Genomic DNA, 23,686 nt, shown 5'->3' with positions numbered 1-23,686 from the left:
AGAAGGAAATTCCTTCCCTGTGAAGCCTAAGCAATCTCCTGAGGGTGAAATTGAGCCAAATCCCTTTAGAGAACAGAATGAAAGGCTACAGAATCCACCAATAGTAGAGGATGAACCAACAGAAGTGGGTAGAACAAGCCGGTGGGAAAAAACGCCTCAGAGAGGTATAAAATTGTTTTATTTTTTGTCTCCTATTTTTAAATTGTAATACGCATTGAAGTATTTGATATTGCGTGTTCAACAAATTTTTAATAAACTTGAAACACAGAGCTGGAAATGTATGAAGCAGTTGAACCTATGGAAATATGTGAACCGGAGGAAGAAATAAGAAGCTGAGGGAGGGAGGTGAGCTAGAAAGTGTTCCTATGAATATTCAATAACCTTGATTAAATCAGCCTGGAGGAAGTGTTTGAGGAAAATACAGGCAGCTTAGTTTTTTTTGTTTTTGTTTTTTTAGCAGTGCTAGGGGACATGTACAGGAGCAGGGCTCCATATACTGCAGAAAGTGTTTTGTAACTGTAAAAAATTTTAAGAAAGTTTTGCTGCCAGGGAAAGGAATGTTTTGCCTTGAAGGAATGGGTGGATAAAGTTAAACAGAAAAGGAGAGAAAGTTAATATATTGTGGGTGTTATACAATTACAAAAACAAGGAACAAAGGACCTCAAACACCCAACCCTCACCCTCCAATGAGGGGTATGATTTTTATCATCGATCCAAAAAACCTTGTTCATTTTTTATTTTATTTTTTACCATTTTATCAATTTAATTTATTCATTTCAAAACTCAAGTGAATTTATCACCAAAATTTAAAACAGTATATTTTATGATTACCTTCTTTTTTTTCTTTTCCTCTTTCTCTTTTAACTTTTTTTTCTTTCACCTTACCTGCTGTTTTTACCATTTATGTTACCTTTATAAATACAATTGTAGTTTTGCCCTTTCTTTCCTTATGTTCCTGTTAGTTTGTATGTAGATATGTCAAACCTATTTAATTAATTATGTATACACCTTTCTCTTTCTTTTTTATTTGTAAATCGCTTAGCAAATTAAATTAAGTGATTCAATAAGTTAAAAATAAACTTGAAACTTGAAAACTATCCACATATTCATAGGAATCCAAAAAAGGCACTTAGCTTATGATGGCATGGGAGAAAAAAGCCCAAAGAGATCCTTGTTGGAATCAGCTGTGTAGTCCTTTTATAAGTCCATAAGTCCAAGTCGGACGGCGGCTCATCCGGTTCACAAAATCACTGCTTCATCAGGGACACATTGTGAAAATCATGAAATATGTAGGTTTCCAGATGCTGTCTGCAGTCTTTAATAATTTAGCATTTCTATAGGGAGCAGGATGCTTCGTTCACTTCCATTTTTCATGATTTTCACAATGTGTCCCTGGTGAAGCAGTGAATTTGTGAAACGGCCGAGCTGCCGTCCGACTTGGACTTATAAAATAAATTAAATTGATAAAATGGCAAAAAATAATAAAAGTAAAAATTAACAAGGTTTTTGCGACCGATGATAAAAAATCATACCCCAGTAAGCCTCTTATTGGAAGGTGAGGGTTGGGGGTTGGGGTGTTGGGGGTGGATGGAAGGTGAGGTCCTTTGTTCCATGTTTTTGTAATTGTATAATACCAACAATATATTACCTTTCTCTCCTTTTCTGGGTGACATTTTTGTATATTTGAGAGTTTTTGTTCTCTTCTCTTTAGTGTTGTCTTTGGATAAAGTTAAAGGCAGCACAAATAGTTTTTCACAGAACGGTGTAGTGCAGTGGTCTCAAACTCACAGCCCAGGGGCCACATGCGGCCCGCCAGATACTATTTTGAGACCCTCGGAATGTTTATCATAATCACAAAAGTAAAATAAAACCGTTTCTTGATCGTATGTCTCTTTAGTTATAAATGACAATATTATTATTAAGTCTTAGCCAAAAGGAAAGATTTATAAACTATAGTTTTACCTCATGCAAAATTGGCATTTCTTTAATAAGACATTAACTACTTTTTTTCTGAGGCCCTCCAAGTACCTACAAATCCAAAATGTGGCCCTGCAAAGGGTTGGAGTTTGAGACCACTGGTGTAGTGTGTGGGTTGTGTTTTTGGTTTGGTTTTTTTTGCTGTGGAGAAAATAAAAGCGTGTGGCCTATACAACAGAAGCTAAGGGGCTCCGGAAACTGCCAGTGTAAGAGCCTATTGGAGGAATTAATTGTAAAGAATTGTTTGGAGAACTGTGAAACCAAAAAGGGCTGATGAACTTAATTAGAACTGTGAACCCTAGTATGTTTGAGGAGCTGATTTTTTTTTCTTTTTCAACAGCAGACCGAGTTAAAATTTAAGGCTTTGTGCACTCCAGTTGCTTAAAGGAATTTTTGTTTGGGTTTTTAAAAGGTTTTGTTTTTTTTGGTTTTTAATTTCAAATAATGTGTATTGTAATATAAAGAAACGATAATAGAGACTGATTTATCAATTGTAATCCACATGCCAAATGCACAGTTTGAATAACAACTACAATTACACTGGTCAACGAGCATTTTGCTACTAGAGTTCTGTCACCTGCACCTTAACAAGGGCCACATGCTGACTCTAAATCTGAAAACAGTTTTAGTCTATCACATCCTGTTTTTAAGTTATGGGTCAATTTGTGTTTATATCAATTTCGTCAATAACGCTACCATGAAGCGTCGGAATTTTACTGTTTCTGTAACACAATACTGCATTTTAGGACAGCTCATCGATCACATGTACCAGAAATTTGAAAGTTTACACTAAAAATTGATTGTGCTGATTTTTCTACCTGTGAATTTTTATATTTTGTTTGGTTTTGTCTAAGATATTATAATTATTATAAAGAGACAAGGTTGCGATAACCCTCCTGATAATTTCTGTTATGTCTGTGCACAATTTACTGTACAAGATCAGCAAAAGAATCTGTCCAGCAGACTTGAAAGTGCTTACAAGCATTATTTTGGCTGTAAAGTTGGCGACCAAGGTAAAGCGTGGATACCTCATGTGTCTGTTATTCATAAGAACATAAGAAATGCCTGCACCGGATCAGACCTGGGGTCCATCCAGTCCGGTGATCCGCACACGCGGAGGCTCAGCCAGGCATACCCTGGTGAATACATTAGTCACTCGTATCCCTCAATGTGTCCCGCAAGAAGATGTGCGTCCAATTTTTCCTTAAATCTTAGAATGGTGGTTTCCTTCACCATCTCTTCCGGGAGAGAGTTCCAGGCGTTCACCACTCGCTGTGTGAAGCAGAACTTTCTGACATTTGTCCTGGCCGTGTCCCCTCTCAGCTTCAGGCCATGACCTCTGGTCTGAGTCTGGGTCACATTTGCCAATGTGAATAATGCTGTTTCTTGCTCACCATCCTTTCCCTCTGCTGGTGAGTGAGCTTGCTCCATTTTGTCGATTCCTTTTAGCAATTTAAAAGTCTCTATCAGATCCCCCTCTCAGTCTTCTCTTCTCAAGGGTGAATAATCCCAGTTTTCCGAGGCTGAATGGGAAAGGAATTAGATGCCTTTTGCTGTACCCATTTTTTTTTTTTTTTTTTTTAGAGTCCCCTGAAGAAGGCATATTTATATGTCAAAACTAGGATCCTTGTTGGGACAATATTTATGAAATAAAATGGTTGGTTGATTGGACAACTTTCTTGCCTTTTTTTGTGCTAGTTTGCTTTTAAAGGAATGATCATTAAGTAACAATTATGGGTTTGCCTTGTTCTAATCACAGCACACTAGTTTTATGGTTTGCCATACTTCAAGCAACACCATTTGTGACTCAATATGTAAAACAAAACTTACTATCTTGGTGAAAACTAATGCAGTTTTTCAGTTTCAAAACTGGCCCCGACATGAACCACGTTTCACAATTGCTGTATCAGGGAGCCAAAGAGAATATTTTTTTTAAAAAAAAGCAAAAGCTGGGTGGTCTTATCATAAAGATTAGAGAAACTGGGCCTCTTCTTTCTCAAGCAGAGGAGATCGAGAGGGGACATGATCAAAACATTCAAGGTACAGAAGGGAATAGACTTAGTAGATAAGGACAGGTTGTTCACCCTCTCCAAGGTAGAGAGAACGAGAGGGCACTCTCTAATATTGAAAGGGGATAGATTCCATATGAACATAAGGAAGTTCTTCTTCACCCAGAGAGTGGTGGAAAACTGGAACGCTCTTCCGGAGTTTGTCATAGGGGAAAGCACCCTCCAGAGATTCAAGACGAAGTTAGACAAGTTCCTGCTGAACCGGAACGTACGCAGGTAGGGCTAGTCTCAGTTAGGGTGTTGGTCTTTGACCAGAGGGCCGCTGCGTGAGCGGAATGCTGGGCACGATGGACCACTGGTCTGACCCAGCAATTCTTACGTTCTTAAAGTATATGGGGATAGATTTAAAGATCTCAATATGTATACTTTGGAGGAAATTATTTTATATCAAAAATAACCCAATAGGAGAAATGGTTAATCAACACGAAAATGGATCTCTCCAAACGGAAAATAGTAGAGTGTAGCGACAGCAACAACAGAAACCCACCCAAAGTAATTTAAATAACTAATTAATTAATTAAATAATGAAATAGTGGGATGGACCCTCAGTTCATACAACTTCACAATAGGAGCGCATACACCCCTCAAAGAAAAGTTGTCACATAGGGCTCCTTTTACAAAGCCGCGCTAGGGTCTTAATGCATGGATTAGCGCGCTAACCGCTACCGCCTCCTTTTGAACAGGCGGTAGATTTTCTGCTAACGCGTACTATAGCGCGCGCTAATCCGGTGCATGCGCTAAAACCGCTAGCGCACCTTCGTAAAAGCTAAGTACATTTTCTAAAAAATTGCAGTGTATTTAGCAGTTTGATAAAAAATTAAAATGATCAAAACATTATAAAAAGATTTAAAATTAAGAAAAATAGAAGAAAACAAAATTTATCTTCACTAGAAAACTACCAATGGGACTAATGAGGAGTCCAGCCAGCGTAAGTCTTGTGACTTTGCTGGCAATCTGAAGTGCCCGTGGTAATAAATTAAGACACTGCAGTACAGATCTTTGGAATGCACTTTGGTATAATTTAGTGACCTATTGTGGTGATTGTAAATACCTATGTGGCATAAATGAGCATGAGGAGTCTTTTTCAATTGAAAGGAAGCTCCAGAATGAAGTTAAGAGGAGATAGATAAAAGCTTTATGGCCTAGGTTCTTATTCCATGCAACCTTGGGTTCTGCAATCCATTTTATTCCAAAAACTCACCAGTCTCTGTTTTAGAAACATTTCCATTAATTTACTCACCATAGAGGTAAGACTAACAGGTCAGTATTTCCCAACCTCCTACTTATTCTTCTGTGGAAAGGAACCACATTAGCCTTTCTCCAGTCCTCTAAGATAACATAATAAAACATAAAATCAATTTCTAGACTTGCTTAACCTTGCAGTTCTATGCGGTTTACAAACGACTAATAAAATGTGACAATTAGGGAATGAAGATGAAATTAATTGCCTAAAAACCTAGCAAACAAGTAGGTTTTCAAGTGTCTCCTAAATTCTAAATAGGAAAATGAAATGGTAAACAGCTGCTTAAATTTTTTGTCCCCAAATGGCAGCCCAACATGATACGTTTGTGATATCTTTTAAACTAGCAACCCTTCGCTGACGGATAAACAAATAAAGCATGAGTTTTCCCGAGAGTATTTTTGAGTGGAAGCTGAAAATCAATCAGTCAAGTACAGTGGAGCTTGACCCATCAGGACTCCATAATAAGTATATAAGACCTTTTTTGAACATACCTTAGCATTTCAGGCAGGCAAACTACAATGTTGGCTCGGTGAATGCCCCCAGTGAGAGGTTGCAAACTGAAAAAACACCATGAATTCCTTCTCTCACACCAAGCAGCATCATGGGGTAAAGACCTAGAACAATTACTTTCGCCCTCTACTTATGAGGAATTTAGGAAACGTCTAAAAACACACCTGTTCCTAAAACATCTTGACAACTGATCCACTTATCTCTTTCCTCTCAATAGCGACCTACTGTCCTTTTGATCACTTTTCTCCTCAACAATGAATTTCTTGTCTAATTACTTCTCTTTCCTCTTCCCCTCTTGAAGTCAGTCAATTTGTACCTTTGCTTAATCTTTTGTAAACCGCATAGAACTTCACGGTATTGCGATATATAAGCTGTTATTATGATGATTATTATTATTATTATTATTTCATCAAGCCATGTTGTACTGTTCTTTTTGAAAATTAGTAAAGTCTGCTTTGTTCGACAAATTTATCACTTAATTAGGTCTCTTTAAGATTGTAATTACTTTTTTAACCTTTAATTCTGGTTTTATCCTATGATATATATGTACTTCGCTGATTGTTCAGTTTCTTATGGTGTTAACCACCTAGAACTCTTGGGTAATGGCGGTATAAAATAATAAATGTATTATTATTATTAATAAATACAACCCAACTTGAAAACAATATGTGCCTCAACCGGTAGCCAATGTAATTCCCGAAACAATGGAAACATTGAAAAGGATAGACAGCAGAGCTGCCCGTACTTTTCTAAGTTTATTGGCATGCCGTTAGGGCCTTCAGGGGATTTGCCCCACCCCTAAAGTCCTGAGGGCACTGCTCTGATTTTGATTGGTTGAGCAGGCAATAGGCAGATGCTGCTCAGCCAATCAAATTCAAATCAGTACTGTCAGGGCCTTCAGAGGGTTCGGAGAATCCTCAGCCCAAGAGCCCTGCTTTTTTTTTTTTTATGCAGTTTGACTTGTTGATAAATCAAAGTGCATCAAGCAAAAAGAAAACAAACAAACAAAAAAAAAAAAAAGCAGGGCTGTAGATCTAGGGATTCACTGAATCCCCTGAAAGCCCTCACCACATGCCAATGCCTAAGTTCCTAAAGTACCCTTGGATTTATCCCATTCAGCCCTATTGCTTCGTCTTTATTGTAGTTAGCTCCTCTCAAACACACGGCCTCTTTTTCAAAGCCGCACTAGTGGCTGCGCTGCGCTAATGGCCCCGAAGCCCATAGAGATTTAAAGGGCTTCGGGGCTGTTGCCGCACGGCTTTGTAAAAGAGGCCGTCAGTCTTCTGAACATTTGTCAAGGTCTACCATTCCTGTTTAAGTTTCTTTCTGCAGTCCTACTCCCAGCCCTTTATCTGTGAATACAAAACAGAAATATATGTTGATTATTTCACAGGCGTGTTTGGCTCTTTATCACATGCATGCAGACTCTTCAAGATCCCTTTATTTTTTCTACAAAGATTAATCATTCTTTGAATTGCTCACTAGCATTGTTCAGTGCTGTTATGTTTCTAATTCAAAAGTTAGGGGAAAATCCTCCTGTTTTTTCACTGCTGAGCAGTTTGTGGCTGCTTGTAAGAAAAAAATCTACGGTTTCCTCCTGCTTCTCTGTGTAGCAGTTGATCTTGGTGGGGAGCTTAGGGGCTGAGATATGGACCGATTTTAACTGTATAGATTCTTCAGAGTTGATTTTTGTGTGGAATATAATAAAGCCTATTACACGTCGTGTAGATGTTTCTTTAACTAGATTGTTGGGTTTGTTGATACAAGAAACTGCTCTTTATTTAATTTTCTATACTGTTCTCCCAAGGGAGCACAGAATGGTTTACATTAATTTATTCAAATACTGAAGCATTTTTCCCCGTCTGTCCTGGTGGGTTCATAATCTATCTACCCTTGGGGCAAGGGGGGGGGGATTAAGTGACTTGCCCAGGGTCATAAGGAGCAGCGTGGGTTTGAACCCACAACCTCAGGATGCTGAGGCTGTAGCTTTAACCACTCACCACACTCTCCCCACTGTGAGGACTTTAGTGAAAGCTTCTTTATCTGTTGATAAGATGCCATTAAGAGCTCTGTTTGTCTGATATTGGAAAAAGAGGATGTTGATTTGGCAGATCCTATGGACTGTCGACCAATCTCTCCTTTGCCGTTTTTATCAAAGCGGTCGGTGAAGGAAGTCTTGACTCAACTGAATAATTTTATGGATAGTAATAACATTTTGGATCCATTTCAGTATAGTTTCAGGAAACATCATAACAACGAGACTGATGTCATTCATCTTGGGTTTGACAAGGGTAAACAGCTTGTTTTGGCTGAGTTAGATGTTAGTGCAGCTTTTGACACTCCGAATCACTTTTTTTACTGGCTAGGTTAGCGGCTATCGGGATAGAATTACCAATGTTGGACTGGTTCTGAATTTACTTGATTGAAAAAAAAATAAAAAATTTAAGTGTGTGTTTTTGGGGACTCTTATGGAGATTTTACCTCAGAGTTCTTGTCTCTGCAGTTTTAGGGAGAAAAAACCCGATGTTCAGCTACCAAATGGGGGGATTAGTGTTAGAGAGAAGTAGCCTTGAAAGAGATTTGGGTGTACTGGTGGACACAACAACGAAGTCAACAGTACAATGCGCAGCAGCCGCAAAGAAGGCAAACAGAATGCTGGGTATTATTAAGAAGGGTATTACGACCAGAACGAGAGAAGTCATACTGCCGTTGTATCGGGCAATGGTGCGCCCGCATCTGGAGTACTGTGTTCAGTATTGGTCACCGTACCTTAAGAAGGATATGGCAATACTTGAGAGGGTCCAGAGGAGAGCGACATGAATGATTAAGGGCATGGAAAACCTTTCATGCACTGAAAGATTGGAGAGACTGGGGCTCTTCTCCCTGGAAAAGCAGAGACTCAGAGGAGACATGATAGAGACCTACAAGATCATGAAGGGCATAGAGAGGGTAGAGAGGGACAGATTCTTCAAACTTTCAAAACATAAAAGAACAAGAGGGCATTTGGAAAAGTTGGAAGGAGACAGATTCAGAACGAATGCTAGGAAGTTTTTCTTTACCCAGCGTGTGGTGGACACCTGGAACGCGCTTCCAGAAGACGTAATACTGGAGTTCAAGAAAGGATTGGACAATTTCCTGCTGGAAAAAGGGATAGAGGGGTATAGATAGAGGGCTACTGCACAGGTCCTGGACCTGTTGGGCCGCCGCGTGAGCGGACTACTGGGCACGATGGACCTCGGGTCTGACCCAGTAGAGGCACTGCTTATGTTCTTATTCAATATAGATGTTAGCTTTGTGTAAGCAGTTGGGTGAGCTTGAGGTCTTTAATAGGCTGTATGCTAATGATGCCTTGTTTCCTTCCATCTCATTTACAGGGGATTCTTTTGATGCTTGGGTTGCTAAAACATTGTATGTCATAGATCATTGATTAAATGGATGACTATAATTTTTGTGAAAACTAAACTAATGATGTATTTTGATAGAATTCCTCCAGTGTTGAAAATGGATCAGGTTGAAATTCCTCTTTTATTCTCAAATTATGAGTTTAGGAGTAATTGTTGGCTTTGCTCTTACAATAAAGCCTTTTATGAGGAGCTTAATCTTGAGCTCCTGTTAGCAACTATTGCTGAAAATGTATGCTCTCTCATTATTTATTTATTTATAGATTTCTAAAATTTACTATTCAAGATTAAACTTGTACAGAAAGCGATTCATAACAAAGAAAAAATTTTCCCCCCAAATATATAGAAAAATAAAAACTGCTTAATCGACTCAAGTCCACAATAAGATCCTAGATGTAATATAAACGGAATAATAAGGAAACATTAACATAAGAAGCGTGATACACGATTAACTGATGTACAGGCGTCTAATACATTAAAGCCCTCATTTCTTTTCCTTCTCCAGGCGGGATAAAGAGAGAAAAGCCGTCAGCTGATATGGCTCAAAGAAAACATATTTCTGAGATTTATATTGTATTATACACTTGCATGGGTGATGAAGATAAAAAGTTGCCCCAAGAGCTAGAACTCCAGATTTTAATAAGAGAAATTATTTTCTACGCTTTTGTGTGTCTCTTGCCAAGTCAGGAAACATTTGTATCAAGTCCAAAAACTTATTTTTCTTTATTTTTATAGAAAAGCCTCAAAAGCCAATTTTTGTCCAAAGTTAGAGCTAAAGTTACTATTAATGTTGCTGGTATGGCACGTTCCTTGTCTGATAGCTCAAGTAAAGCTAATACATGATTTCTTGATTTCTTTCCTGTTGTTGATTCTGATTTTTATTTGGCAAGTAATAAACCTGGGTGAATGGAGGCAATAAATCTTCAGGCACTTCTAATATCTCCAGCAGGTAACGCTTTAACATTTCTCTTGGGGTAACTATTGAGATTCGAGGAAAATTAATCCATCTAAGATTGTTACTCCTGGAGAAATTCTCAAATGTCTCTATCTTCCTTCTTAAATTAACATTGTCCTTCATTAATGTCTCTTGAATTAATAAGATTTGAGTTCATCTTTAATATTCTGGATATCTATTTTTGATTCACCCAGGTCCTGTTTTATTTGGACAATTTCCTTCTCTTGGGTTTTTATCTTTCCTTCAATTTGAAAATGTATTCACAGTTCTAACTAAATTGGCAACCAGACCCACAAGGCGTCCAACAATATTAAGAGATTGCAAGTCTAATGCTGTAAGGTTCTGCTCACCAACCGAAGGTTCCTCTCCTCCTCCTCTCTCCTGGGTCAGATCTGTCCCCAATATTACTCCATCCTTGTCCATATTCAGGCTCCAGTGAAAACCCTGGGAGCTTGAATCGGTGTCTGCCATACCATCCCCGGCAACCTCCAGGGGAGACCGCAAGTCGACTTCCGGCTGCCTCTCAATCCCTGGGGAACTGGTGGCACGAGGATTAGGGGGAGGTGCCTCCATTCCGTTCCCCAGAAGCGTCTAGGGCAAAGGCATCACCTAAGGAACTGAGGCGCCTTGCATCCACCTCAGCAAATCCTCGATATTACCGAAGGCAGCTGCTCCGGGGCGTCGCGAGGTTCCAGCGACGCTCTTCCCTCTCCGTTCTCTCTCATTATTATTTTCAGACTGTTCTTCAAGTGCTCATTCTTGTAGTTCTTGGTCATTGTAATTTTTTTTGTTATTTGGTTTGCCTTTGACTACTGTTAAAACCCTTTAATTCGTACAGAATTCAGCAGCTCGGTTATCTGGTAATGCCTATCATTTTGATCATATTAAACCTTTGCTCTTTAAGTATCACTGGTTGCCTGTTTTGTGGCATGTGGTGGGAGCGAATCCTTTTTCATTTGATTCATTCTTTTTCAATCCAATTAAGTTGCATTCTGAGATGGACAGGTTACTGCAAGTGCCTGCTTCGAGGGACTACCAGTTGGTTGAAATGCATCCTGTTTCTATCATAAGAATTGCCACTGCTGGGTCAGGCCAGTGGTCCATCGTGCCCAGCAGTCCACTCACGCAGCGGCCCTTAGGTCAAAGACCAGGGCCCTGAGTCTGGCCTTGCAGTCCCTTTTGAGTGGTAACTTCTTATTAGTGCTGTACAAACTTGGGTGAACTATTGTACTTTTCACAAGCACATGAAAGAATTATTTATATACTAGTCTTTAAGCCCGTTACATTAACGGGTGCTAGAATAGATGTGTCTGTCTGTCTTTCTTTCTGTGTCTCTCATTGACCACTGTCCGTGTGTCTGTCTTTCTGTGTGACTCTCTCTCCTTGTCCGCTGTCTGGTGGTTTTTTGGGGGTTTTTTTTCTTTCAAACTCTCTCCCTGGCCTCCTGTCCTTCTGTGTGCCAACTTTTCTGTCAGTCTGTCAATGTCCCGTCTGTTGGGCCCCCTGTCTTTCTGTGTGTGTGTGGAGATGTCAGGGGAGGTCCGGGATGTCGGGGGAATATTGGGGATGTCAATTATCGTGCCCCTTCTTCCACCTACCTTTTATTTATTTATTTTTTTATCACGCGTTTGTGTTGGAAACGGCAACCTGCACAGAATAACCGCTGCTGGGTAATGTAAACTGCCACTCGCAACATATCGAACGCGCATGCACGCACCGAACGCGCCGCACACACGCATGCTTTACCAACTTCCTCTGCTTTACAATACAATGTTTCTGCTGGCCACAGAGCTACGGACGCATGGAGCCACCAGGTTTGAAGTGCGCATGTGTGCTAAGGGAATTATTATAGCGGATTTATTTTTAACATTTGTATTCCACTTAAAACCTAAGCAGATTACAATAAAACATACTCCTTCGAAAGCTATCTTTAACCTCTCATCCCTTTACAGTTAGGAAACTGTCTCCTTGTATGCTTCCATCGATATCCTCTCATCCTTCTTTAGTTCTTTTGTCCTCTATAGTAGAGAATGACACGGTGACAAAATTCATCACCGTTCCCATCTGCGGGAAATAATCCCATGTCATTTTCTAGTGTCTATTTCAACCTCAGTCCTTCTACACCAGCATTCTTCAAAGCAAAGCTTGCGGGTCAGTGGTTGTGGCCATTTATGCTCTGATTCTTATGTGAGCCAAGGATAATGAAGCCATTGTGACATCACTGATGTGATTGGCTCTTAGGCACTGGTGGAATGAGGCATTATGACATCACAATATCTGCTCTGGATACCAGAGACTGTCATTCTGTAGTGTCTGTTTCAACCTCAGTCCTTCTTCACCAGCATTCTTCAAAGCAAAGACCCTCAGGATAGCAAGATAAAGTCTTCTTTAAGGTCTTCATTTAATGTGGCAGCCCTGACTCTACAGGCGGCGATCTGCAGTTCTTATGCAGCACATGCCTGTCTTCAGTGGATTCAGATTTTCCAGATGTCTAGTCCGGGTGGCGTATCTGGCGGATGCCTTGTATGATATGATTAGAGCTTCAACTAAGCAGATGGCTCTGGCAGTAATTTCTAGGCGGCACCTATGGCTGTGGCATTGGGCAGCAGATGCCACCTCCAAATTATGCCTGGTACGTCTTCCCTTTAGGGGCAGGTTGCTGTTTGGAGAGGATTTGGAAAAATATTTTGGAGACTCTAAGTCTCAAAGGTTGCCAGAGGATAGGTCCAGAGGGGCACATAGGTCTCCCTCATCTAGGCTGTGTTTTCGGGATACCAGGAGGTAAATTCTGAGGAAATCAGCATATAGGGCCTCCTATTCGGCAGCTTATAGTGCCAGGTCTAGGGTTAAGCAGCGGCGACCTTCTCACCCTGCCAAATCCTCAGCCTTGAAGGTGGTCCTCCTCAGTCCTCACGCCCTCCACAATGATGGGGTTTTGACTCCTTCTGCCAAGTGAATGAGGGAGTGTCTGGCCTCATTGCTGGCGGAATGGGCCAAGCTTTCATAAGGCTCGGAGGTCTTCTGTGTAGAGAGCGAATGTCACGGTTGAGATTGCTTTTTTCCAGTGCAGATTCTTTCTGGGCATTCCTGTGGTGAGCCTTAGGGCCAGGAGTTCTGGTTCCTTACAGTTGGAAGGGCCTGGAGCTCCCTTCTGGGGTGTTGTTGGCCCACCAGGGGGTCCTTTGGTTCCCCAGGAAATGGGTACTCCAGGTGGTGGGTCCTTGCATTCCTTTGCGGCAAGTTCTCCGGCTCCCCCACAGGCTCAGGGAGCAAGCTCGGGGAGTGGGGTAGGCCCTCAGTCCTCCCAGGGCCCCATGGCATCTGTGGAGAAGGTTTTCTTTCCAGATGGTGAGAGGGCGAGTATAGCTTCTTCCAGCTCGTGGCTCCGGTGCAGCGGGATGGCTATTTCAGGATTGTCAGCAGCCCTCAGGTGTGATTCCTCGGAGGAGATGGTCACCGATCACTCCGCCTTGGTGGCTGGGGACACCCGTTTGCGTCCCACAAGTGTAGGGTCATGGGAAAGCTCCCTTCTACTGTGGTCTTATGGGGGTATTCCGAGCAGGTCTTATGGGGGTATTCCGAGCAGGTTATCTCTACTCTACCGCAGGCAAAGAAGAGGTCTTCCTCTTCGACTTATGCTAGGATCTGGCGGGTGTTTGAAGCTTGGTGCATTCAATTAGGATTTCCTCATTTTCAGACTTCCCTCTCTCAGATTCTTTCCTTCCTGCAAGAAGTGGTTGTTAAAGGGTTGGCCTGCAATTCCATTCAAGTACAGGTAGCGGCTATTGCCTGTTATAGAGGGAAGGTGTCTGGTTTATCCTGAGGGTCTCACCGTGATGTGATAAGGTTCCTTAAGGGGGTTAACCGCATTCGGCCCCCTTTGCGGAGGCCATGTCCAGATTGGAGTCTGAGGGTGGTCCTTAAAGTTTTGCAAGGGGAGCCTTTGGATACCGCCACACTCAAGGATGTTACCTTAGAGTGATTTTTCTGATGGCCCTGGCTTCGGCCAGGCACATTTCTGAGTTGCAGGCTTTATCCTGCAGGGATCCGTTCTTACATTTTTCAGAGGCCGGAGTTTCGATTCAGACAGTTCCTTCCTTTCTTCCAAAGGTGGTGTCTCCTTTTCACGTCAATCAAGTCCTCTTGCTACCGTCCTTCAGGAAAGAGGATTGGGAGTTGAGGTTTCCTGCCTTGCATTTGCTCAATGTAAGGAGAATGCTCTTGCACTATCTTCAAGTTACTAATGACTTTCGATGTTCGGATCACCTCTTTGTGCTCTTTTCGGGCCCTAGAAATTGCTTGGCAGCTTCTAAAGCCTTGGTGGATCGGTGGGTCTGAGAGGCTATTTCTTCTGCTTATTTGTTAGCAGATAAGCTGGTGCCTGTGGCTCTGCATGCTCATTCGATGAGAGCGATAGCTACGTCTTGGGCGGAGTCCAGGGGGTTTTCCCTGGAAGAGATTTGTAGGGCAGCCACTTGGTCGTTGTCCAACATGCTCTCTAAGCATTAACGCTTCGATGTGGCGGAGCGTGTGGAGGTGTCCTTAGGTGCTTCGGTGCTCGCAGAGGCGGCATGTTTGCCCCGCCCGAGTTGAGGTTGCTTTGCTACATCCCACTAGTCTCTGGCTTCATCTGCTGATGGCGCTAAGGAATGAAAATTTATGTCTTACCTGTTAATTTTCTTTCCTTTAGACACAGTAGATGAATCCAGAGCCCCACCAAATAGGTATTGTTCATGGATTTTTTTCTCGCAGGTGCTGTCTCATGGTTGGGGTCAGAATGATGTTACTTATGGGAAAGAAGTTGGCTGGGTTGCAAACTGTATTGTTCAGATGCTTGGACATTAAGCGATACTGGCTGGGACTCCATCCAAGAGGGACTCCATCCAAGATATATACCTGCGAATCAGTTCTTTATCTCCACCTGCTGATAGATGTGTGCTATCCCACTAATCTCTAGATTCATCTGCTGCATTTAAAGGAAAGAAAATTAACAGGTAGGACATAATTTTTCATTGCTACTCTTTGGGTTTTTGCCAGGTACTAGTGATCTGGATTGGCCACCTTGAGAACGGGCTTCTGTGCTTGATGGACCCAGTAAGGCTATTCTTATGTTCTTAATGTTTAGGGCCTTGGTCAATGCAGGAGAAGCTCTGGGTAAAGCACAGGACCAATGGCCACGTAACAGAACTTTTCATGTCTCGTGAAATTCAGCAGCAAACACTGTTTTTTGTTTCTGATTTCTTCTGTTGCAGGAAAGCAATAATAACCTGTCTTTGTCTGTACCTTGACAATCGGTATGGGACAGGAAGAAGAAATAAATACACATATACACATAATTTACCCCAGCAGGCAGGCTTGAAATCAAGCAACCCCAGATAATCTTATCAGCTTTAATATTATGTATTTAACTAATCTCATATACAAATTATATCTTTTCAGCATCATTTATTTTAAATACTTACCAGGGACAGAAAGAAATAGGAAAGTGCTAATGGCAGCAACAGTGGAGACAGATGCTGCTGCGGGGAATGGAAAGACTGAGAGCAGCCGAGTCGAAACCCAGATTGGATGAGACCATCTCAGCAACAAAATAAAAGGAGTTTAATTTGTTTGTTTCAGCATCATTTCTCTCCTCTTCTCTTTCCATAAACAGCAACATTCCTTTGCCTTTGGATCCTCCTCCCCTCATTTAGTTTTTCCTCCCTTTCAGCACGCCTTTAGGAGAATGAATGCGAGGCGATAGGCAGTGTTCGTGGACGGAGCCCATTGGCTGCTCCTTTTCTGATTCCCGGGGCATACGTGTTTGTCCAGACTCAGTCCCTTTGCAGCTAATGAACATCTACAAAGTATGGATCAAAGGGGGGAAGAAGAGTGGTGTAACAAGAGAAGGAGGTGCCTGGGGCACAGGTCACGCTGTGCACCTCTGCACTTTTCCCTATTGCACTCCCCCCCCCTTTGTATTTCAACCCCATAGTACCGCCCGTGTGCTTCTTCAAAATCTTCAGTGGCAGCAAGCATCATCTCTTAGCTGCTGCTCGTACCGGCCCTAACTTTCCCTATTCTGCCCCCACTTTGTGTCCCCATTTGCTCATTTTCTTATACAAGATCAAGTTTATGTGTTTTTATGTTAAAATGTATGAGTAAGGTGTGCTATGTGAACTTAAATCCCCAGAGGGCTTTGCTTCTCCCAGAGAGCTAGGCTGCTTCAACAGAGCTGAAGCCCTACCCTTCTTCTCAAGTACAGTGGTGCCTCACACAACGAACTTAATTCGTTCCAGGAGCAAGTTTGTTATGCGAAAAGTTCGTTATGTGAAACGCGTTTTCCCATAACAATACATGTTAAAAAAAATAATTCGTTCTGCAGCATAAAATATGCTAAGATGACATAAAAAAAGATAAATATGTCAAAATGGTGAAAATGGTGGTCTTGCTGAGGCCAAACTCTTTGACGAGGTCACACTGTTTTACCCCACATTCACTCCTTCTAATTATTTCCCGTTTCATTTCAACAGAAATCACCTTCCTGCTTTTTTTAGAAGCCATGATATATAAAAAATATTGAGTTTATCTTAAAAGGACGACTGTATACAGTGAGAGAGGGCAGTTAAGCGCAGTGACTAACGACTGCCTGCAGTGCCTGCGCGGAAGGATGCAATACATCGGCAGCTCGGGCGACTTCGTTGTGTGAAACGAAGTTCGTTGTGTGAAACGAAGTTCGTTGTGTGAAGTTCGTTGTGTGAAACGAAGTTCGTTGTGTGAATCAAGACATGAAGTTCGTTGTGTGCAGCGTTCGTTATGCGAGGCACCACTGTATAACAGAGAACTGTTGCCATATTTGAGACCGCATGGTTGCATGAGAACCTTAGTTTAATATTGTTCTCCCATCAGCTTGGATTCTCCAAGTCTGGAGAACAGTTATTTCCACAAGGTGTGGACATACTCCACAGCTTGAATAGGAAAGTTGATAAAGTGAGAAGATTATATGAAAGATGAACTGCCTTGAAGTCATCAGTTGTGAGTGTTTATTTTGATCTCATGTTATTAAAGAAAGTTGCTCAACAAATACAGAGTCTGGCTGGTAACACTAAGATTACAGATGTAAGGGTTAGCTGTATGGGAACCTCATACAACTGCCAATAACTTCAGAGTGAGTTAGCAGTGTTTCACACTTAAAGGAGTCCCTGTATAACAGCACAAAAACCTGAGAGCAAGACTGTACAATAAACCATAGCTGTATAGTTAATGTGAACATACTTCCTGTTTTGAACCCCTGTCCAGTTGTCCCCACGCACAGCTTTGGGATGCCGAAATGTCACGTTTTCAGAGACGATATCCCGAAGCTGTGCGTGGGGAAAACGGGACAGGTGATCGCTGAGTATGGGCTCTCTCCATGCCCGCCGCAACAACCGTAGGAAAGGCATGTCCAGGCACCGGCCCAGAAGCTTTCTCCCCAACATCGGGGAACAGGCTTCTGGGCTGGCGCCTGGATATGCCTTTCCTGTGGTTGTTGTGATGGCGACAGACCAGAAGCTGCAGCGGGTGGCGGCAGCGGACTGGGTGGGGGGAGCAGAGGAATCGGCGGTAAGCCAGACTTCGGAGGGAGACAGGCAGGCAGGCTGGCTTTGGTGCAACAGAGAGGGAGGGAGGTAGGCTGGCTGGCTTCGGGGGAGGGGGGTGGGACAAAGGCTGGAAAGCAGTGAGGGGGATATAGGAAGGAGAGTAAGAGGCAGAAAAGGGGGGGGGGTTGTAAGCAGAAGTAAGACTAGAAAAGAAAGGCCTGGACCAAAGCGGAAAGACAAGAGGCAGATGCAGGGGGAGAGACCCTGAGGAAGAACAGAGAGATGCAAGATCATAATAGAGAAGGGAGAGAGAGGGAGACCTGGAACAAAGAAGAACTAACACTGGATCTGGAGAGGGTAACAGAGGGAAAAGAGAGAGAGACCTCAAAGGAGATGGGGCTGGATTGTGAAAGAAAGAAAGAAAGGATGCACACTCAGAAGGAAGTACAACCAGAGAATCATGAAATCACCAAACAACAAAGGTAGGAAAAATGATTTTATTTTCGATTTAGTGATCAAAATGTGTCAGTTTTGAGAATTTATATCTGCTATATATTTTGCACTATATTTGTCTATTTTTCTATAGTTACTGAGGTAACATTGCATATTTTAAAGTCATCTGCCTTGACATCTTTGAAAAAGACCCATGAAACTCGTAAATGATAATTAACGTTTTCTCTGCGTATAGTGTGCTTTCTGGTTTATTTTTTTTATTTTATGGTTACCATTATGAATTAATAAGATACTGTGTGTACATGAAAAATGAATGGAAGAAATTGGAGATGGGGCTAGGGCGGGACTGAAAATTAATAGATGTCCCATTTTGATGGAAAAAAAATTAATGGTCACATTATGTATAGTGAGATTCAGACAGAACACTCCCTCTGACGTCACTTCTTGGTTCCATAACCAGGAAGTGACAACAGAAGGAAAGCCAAGGCAGCGCAAGGAGCAGCTAGGAGATGCTGCTTGCTGCCACTGAAGATTTTGAAGAGGTGAGAGGAGGAGAGAGGAGCTTGTGCCCTTGCCAAGATGGAATCCGGGGCGGTCCGCCTCCCTCACTACTCCATTCCTAACATTTATATGGTGAATACAAATGTATTTATTTATTTTAGGAGTAAATAGTCAGCTGACAAGGGTCAACATTTTTTTAGCCACTGGTGTTATGCTCAGATATTCAATGTCAGGCCATGAGGAGAATGTGGTGTAATAGTTAGAGCTACAGCCTCAGTGCCCTGAGGTTACGGGTTCAAACCTGTGCTGTTCCTTGTGACCCTGAGCAAATCACTTAATTCCCCCCCCCCCTCCCCGCCTCAGGTACATTAGATAGTCTGTGAGCTTTCTGGGCTGGGACAGATAGGGAAGATACTTGAGTGCCTGATTTGTAACCTGTTCTGAGCTCCTTTGGGATGGGCTAAAAAAAATCAAATAAATAATGTCCTGGCACCAGCATTGGATGTCTGGGTCTGTGGGGTTAGTTATCACATATCCAGTTAAGCATGTTAGTCAGCATTTAACCTGAAAATTCAAAATGGCCATATAGAACTGTTCTTTATGTGGTCCCTGCTCAGTTGAGCTTACAATCTAATCAAGCAGACAAACAGGACAAGTAAGGGGTTAGGGAGCTTCTCAGAGAGGGTGCTTTACAAGCGAGTGGGAGTTAGGAGTTAAAAGCAATCTCGAAAAAGTAGGCTTTTAGCCTAGATTTGAATACTACAGTGTGCTGTGAAGACATGGTTTTTTTTTGGGGGGGGGTTTACTACTTACTTTTCCACAGGTCCCATTTCATGCAGTACAATCTAGTTGCCAAGAACTGGGGTTAACAGTAACATATGTTCTAACGGTAGCCCACATTGACAACTTCCCCCCTTACAGGCAAATACAATTCTAGAGATGTGGGTGGATATGACGATTGCTAGCTGAGTCATTTAGTTTTTAAAAGCAGAGCTGTTTAAATAAAAAATATGTGAAGAACAATTTCTAGACTTGGCACTACTTTTTTTTTTTTTTTTTTGCAGGCCTACAGAAATCAACCCCCAGTCTGCTGGCACCTTAAATGACAGGCTGCAGAAGAGTGGGCTCTGTCAGAGTGTGTCTGAAAGCCCTGCTTAAAATCTAATTAATGCATTCTCGGCAAGACGCCGAGAGGTGGGGGACATGCGCACCTTTGCTTTCAAGCTCTCACTTGGAGAGGTGTAATTGGAAACCTTTTAGCTTTGCAATAATAGATCTCATAATCACTCCTGTGTGTTACCATGGAACTTTGGGGTCCACGTTATATACAATCTAAATACTGTGATTAAATGTGATAGCAGCTGATACAATTACTACTATTACCTGGGTTTGAGCCATTATTCCAATTTTTTTTTCCCATTTTCAAGCTCTCAGGGCTAGAGGCAAAATAAGATCTATTTTTTTTTACCTCTCTCTCTTTTGTTTCAGGTATATAATGTAGAGATAGGAGAAAAATTGTCTAAACTTGTGCAGTCATGCCAACTCTCATTTGGATTCTGTCACTGTGGAAAGGGTTGGAGATAATTCTGAATGACTTCAGTTTTGGGTATTTACAACAATTACTTTTTTTTTTTTTTCTATATAGGAGAGAAGGGTGAAGGAAATCCAATAGACTCATACAAAGGTTGAAAATGAAACAGCAATGCAAGATGTAAACATTTTCAAAGGAAAAGAGGTTTTGGATTAAGTCATGGTATATAATGGGCAAATAGATACATCTCCAAAAGTTGATGGTGAAAATTTGAGAAAGCAGAGGGTAGGAACGAAAAGGTTCATAATCAAAAGAGATTAGTCAGTCAATTAACTTTGGGGATTAGGTAGACAAATTTTCAGAGGTTAATTTACCTTTGCCCTCCATTCACTAACTGGATTTTTTTTATTGGGGAGGGGGGAGTCACTGTCTGCATAAAATTTATGGGCCATGGCTGAGCTTTGTCCAGCTAATGTTAGCATTCAACACTAGCCAGGGAATATTAGGTGGGTGCATCCGATCCAAGTAAAAACTTGTCCTAGTTATTTTTTTTATTGTTATTCAGAAAACTTTATCGTGATATATTCAGTTTCAGATTTAACCTGAAAAATTCTATTGAATATCTGGCTAAAAAACAATAACACCCACAAAGGTGAAACTGCCTCCAGAACTGGGATAAAAAATTGTACTTTATTGCATGAAATAGCTATATGACCCGATACTGACAGTGTTTCGGCTCTTGCCTGCCTCAGGGGTCTTTTCTGTCTGTAAAATAATGAATCCAAAGGTGGTGCAAAATCCCATACAATGCGTGTGCTCCTCGCTCCAGCGAGATACTCCCAAATAATACACAAGTTTCACCCTGAAGTGAGAAGCACATGTATTATTTGGGATTCGTTATTTTACAGACAGAAAAGACCCTTGAGGCAGGCAAGAGCCGAAACACTGTCAGTGTCAGGTCATATATCTATTTCATGCAATAAAGTACAAATTTTATCCCAGTTCTGAAGGCAGTTTCACCTTTGTGGGTGTTTTTGTATTCTGATTCGTCCTCACCACCCACAAGATCCAGCATTAGCCCAAACTTTCTTTGCATTCCCCTATGCATTTTCTCTCTCTCTTTCCCCCTGCTCCCCTAGCATTTCTTCTGCCTTCCATTCTCCTCCCCATCTGTCTGGCTTCTCCATGGTGTTGTGATGGATATCCAGTAATGGTATTCCTGTGCCCTCCTCTCCAAGACAGGATTAATTCTTCGAGGGCCCCTAGGCACACAAGTACACTGGGCCCCCCTGGCCCTGCACCACCCATGCCCCGCCCTCATTTATCTGTTTTCTAATTTACTCTGCCCCACCCATGCCCCGCCCCCATTTATCTGTTTTCTTATTTACACTTGTATTTCTTTCTTTTTTTTAAATTCAAAACAAACAAAGATTAGCATACCAGTGCACAGTTTTTCTTCTATGCAACCCCTAAACATCTCTGAACAAATCCCCCTTCCTTCCCTTCCCACCTACTTACCCAGGACTTTAACTCTGAACCCTTTCCATGCATATGTAAAAGTGTTCAAATATATTGTAAAGCAGTAATACTATCCGAAATATAAGTCTATATTAATAACCAAGTTTACAACTCCTCTCAACTGCCTCACTCTACATCAACCAACTGTAACCCATATATATGTATAAACAACAAAATCTGTAACTCCTCTAGTACAGGGGTCTCAAAGTCCCTCCTCGAGGGCCGCAATCCAGTAGGGTTTTCAGGATTTCCCCAATGAATATGCATGAGATCTATTTGCATGCATTGCTTTCATTGTATGCTAATAGATCTCATGCATATTCATTGGGGAAATCCTGAAAACCTGACTGGGTTTTGGCCCTTGAGGAGGGACTTTGAGACCCCTGCTCTAGTACATTCCACTCCATGTATGCTAATTTGCAACAAGACAAGCAGTCCACCAAAGAATCCAAGATGAAACAAAAGATTGGCAGAATATAAGGAGATTCAAATCAGGTTTATTCAAGATGCTCCCAAGAACCATGCCCGATGCATTTTGCCAAAAAAGGCTAATGAACGCTAACAAAAAACCATGTCTTTCATACAAACAGAACACAGAAAACACGTTCACCTAGTATGGAATATCTAATTACAAACTAACCTCTCCCCCTTTTACAAAACTGTAGTATGGTTTTTAGCCATGATCGTAACAGCTCAGATACTCATAGAATTCTGAGCATTAGAGCTGTTACCACCATGGCCAGTGCTAAAAAATGCTCTAGTTTTGTAAAAGGGGGAATAAAACAGAAATACGTAGACAAAGGTTAAATTGAACCACCAAGAAGCTGGACTTTGCATACAATGCAACACCACAGAAACAGCGATGCATGTCCCCTAAAGCAAAAAAATGAATAAATAGAAAAAAATTTTCTACCTTTATCTTCTCTGGTTTCTGCTCTCCTCACTCTTCCTTTCATCATCTGTCCTTCTATGCCACTTCCAGAAACTGTATGCCTCCCCCTTCCATCTTTCCCTTCCTCCCCATTGGTTTGGCATCCTTCTTCTTCCATTCCCTCCTCCAATGGTCTGTCATGTCTCTCCTCTTCTTCCCTTCTCTCTCCTGCACCCCCATGATCTGGCATTTCACTATCTCCTCTCCCTTCCCCCCACTTTTATCAGCATCAGCTCCCTTTCTTTCCCTCCAAACCAATTCCATCCAGTATCTGAAAAAAAAACAAAGAACACGAGTATAAGATGTTGGGGGCGACATTAGCAAATTGCGAACAAGAAAGGGATTTGGGGGTACTGATTGACAGAACCCTAAAGCCTTCGGATCAATGCGCGGCAGCGGCGAAGAAAGCTAATAGGATGTTGGGTATGATTAAGAAGGGGATCAAGAGTAGATCGGAAGAAGTAATAATGCCACTTTATAGAGCAATGGTCAGGCAATTGGAATACTGTGTACAACACTGGTCTCCATACCTCAAGAAGGATATAATTCTACTGGAAAGGGTACAGAGGAGAGCTACGAAACTTGTCAAGGGATTGGAGAAATTGAGCTACAAAGAGCGCCTTAGGAAATTGGGATTGTTTACCCTCGAGCAGAGAAGACTGAGAGGGGATTTAATAGAGACTTTTAAAATAGTAAAGGGATTTGATAAAATCGACTAAGAAGAAGCATTACTAACTTTTTCAGATGTGACACGGACAAGAGGTCATAGACTGAAACTGAGTGGCAGCAGGTTCAGGACGGATATCAGGAAGTACTTTTTCACACAGCGCGTGGTGGGAATTTGGAATGCTCTCCCGGAGGATGTTGTGACAGAGATTACTGTTCTGGGATTCAAGCGCAAGTTGGATGCACACCTTCTTGCAAATCATATTGAGGGCTATGGTATATCTGGGTCTCCATTCGGCAGGACCTAAAGGGGCCGCCGCGTGTGCGGATCACCGGACTGGATGGACCTCGGTCCGATCCGGTGAAGGCTTT

At 41.9% G+C, this 23,686-nt stretch overlaps 1 long non-coding RNA gene across 2 annotated transcripts in view; it reads left to right on the top strand.

Annotated features, from left to right (window-relative positions):
* Positions 1-20,025, top strand: part of LOC117351897 — a 212,152-nt gene extending 192,127 nt beyond the window's left edge. For both annotated transcript variants that reach the window (XR_004537524.1, XR_004537523.1), the window contains one exon: positions 19,733-20,025. This is a non-coding gene — a long non-coding RNA (uncharacterized LOC117351897). The remainder of the gene's footprint in view (positions 1-19,732) is intronic.
* The last annotated feature ends 3,661 nt before the right edge of the window (positions 20,026-23,686 follow it).

The sequence above is a fragment of the Geotrypetes seraphini genome, chromosome 18, assembly GCF_902459505.1.
Source record: "Geotrypetes seraphini chromosome 18, aGeoSer1.1, whole genome shotgun sequence".
NCBI classification, from domain to species: Eukaryota; Metazoa; Chordata; class Amphibia; order Gymnophiona; family Dermophiidae; genus Geotrypetes; species Geotrypetes seraphini.
Note: the sequence above shows the minus strand (reverse complement) of the source record. Positions and strands in the feature narration are given on the sequence as shown.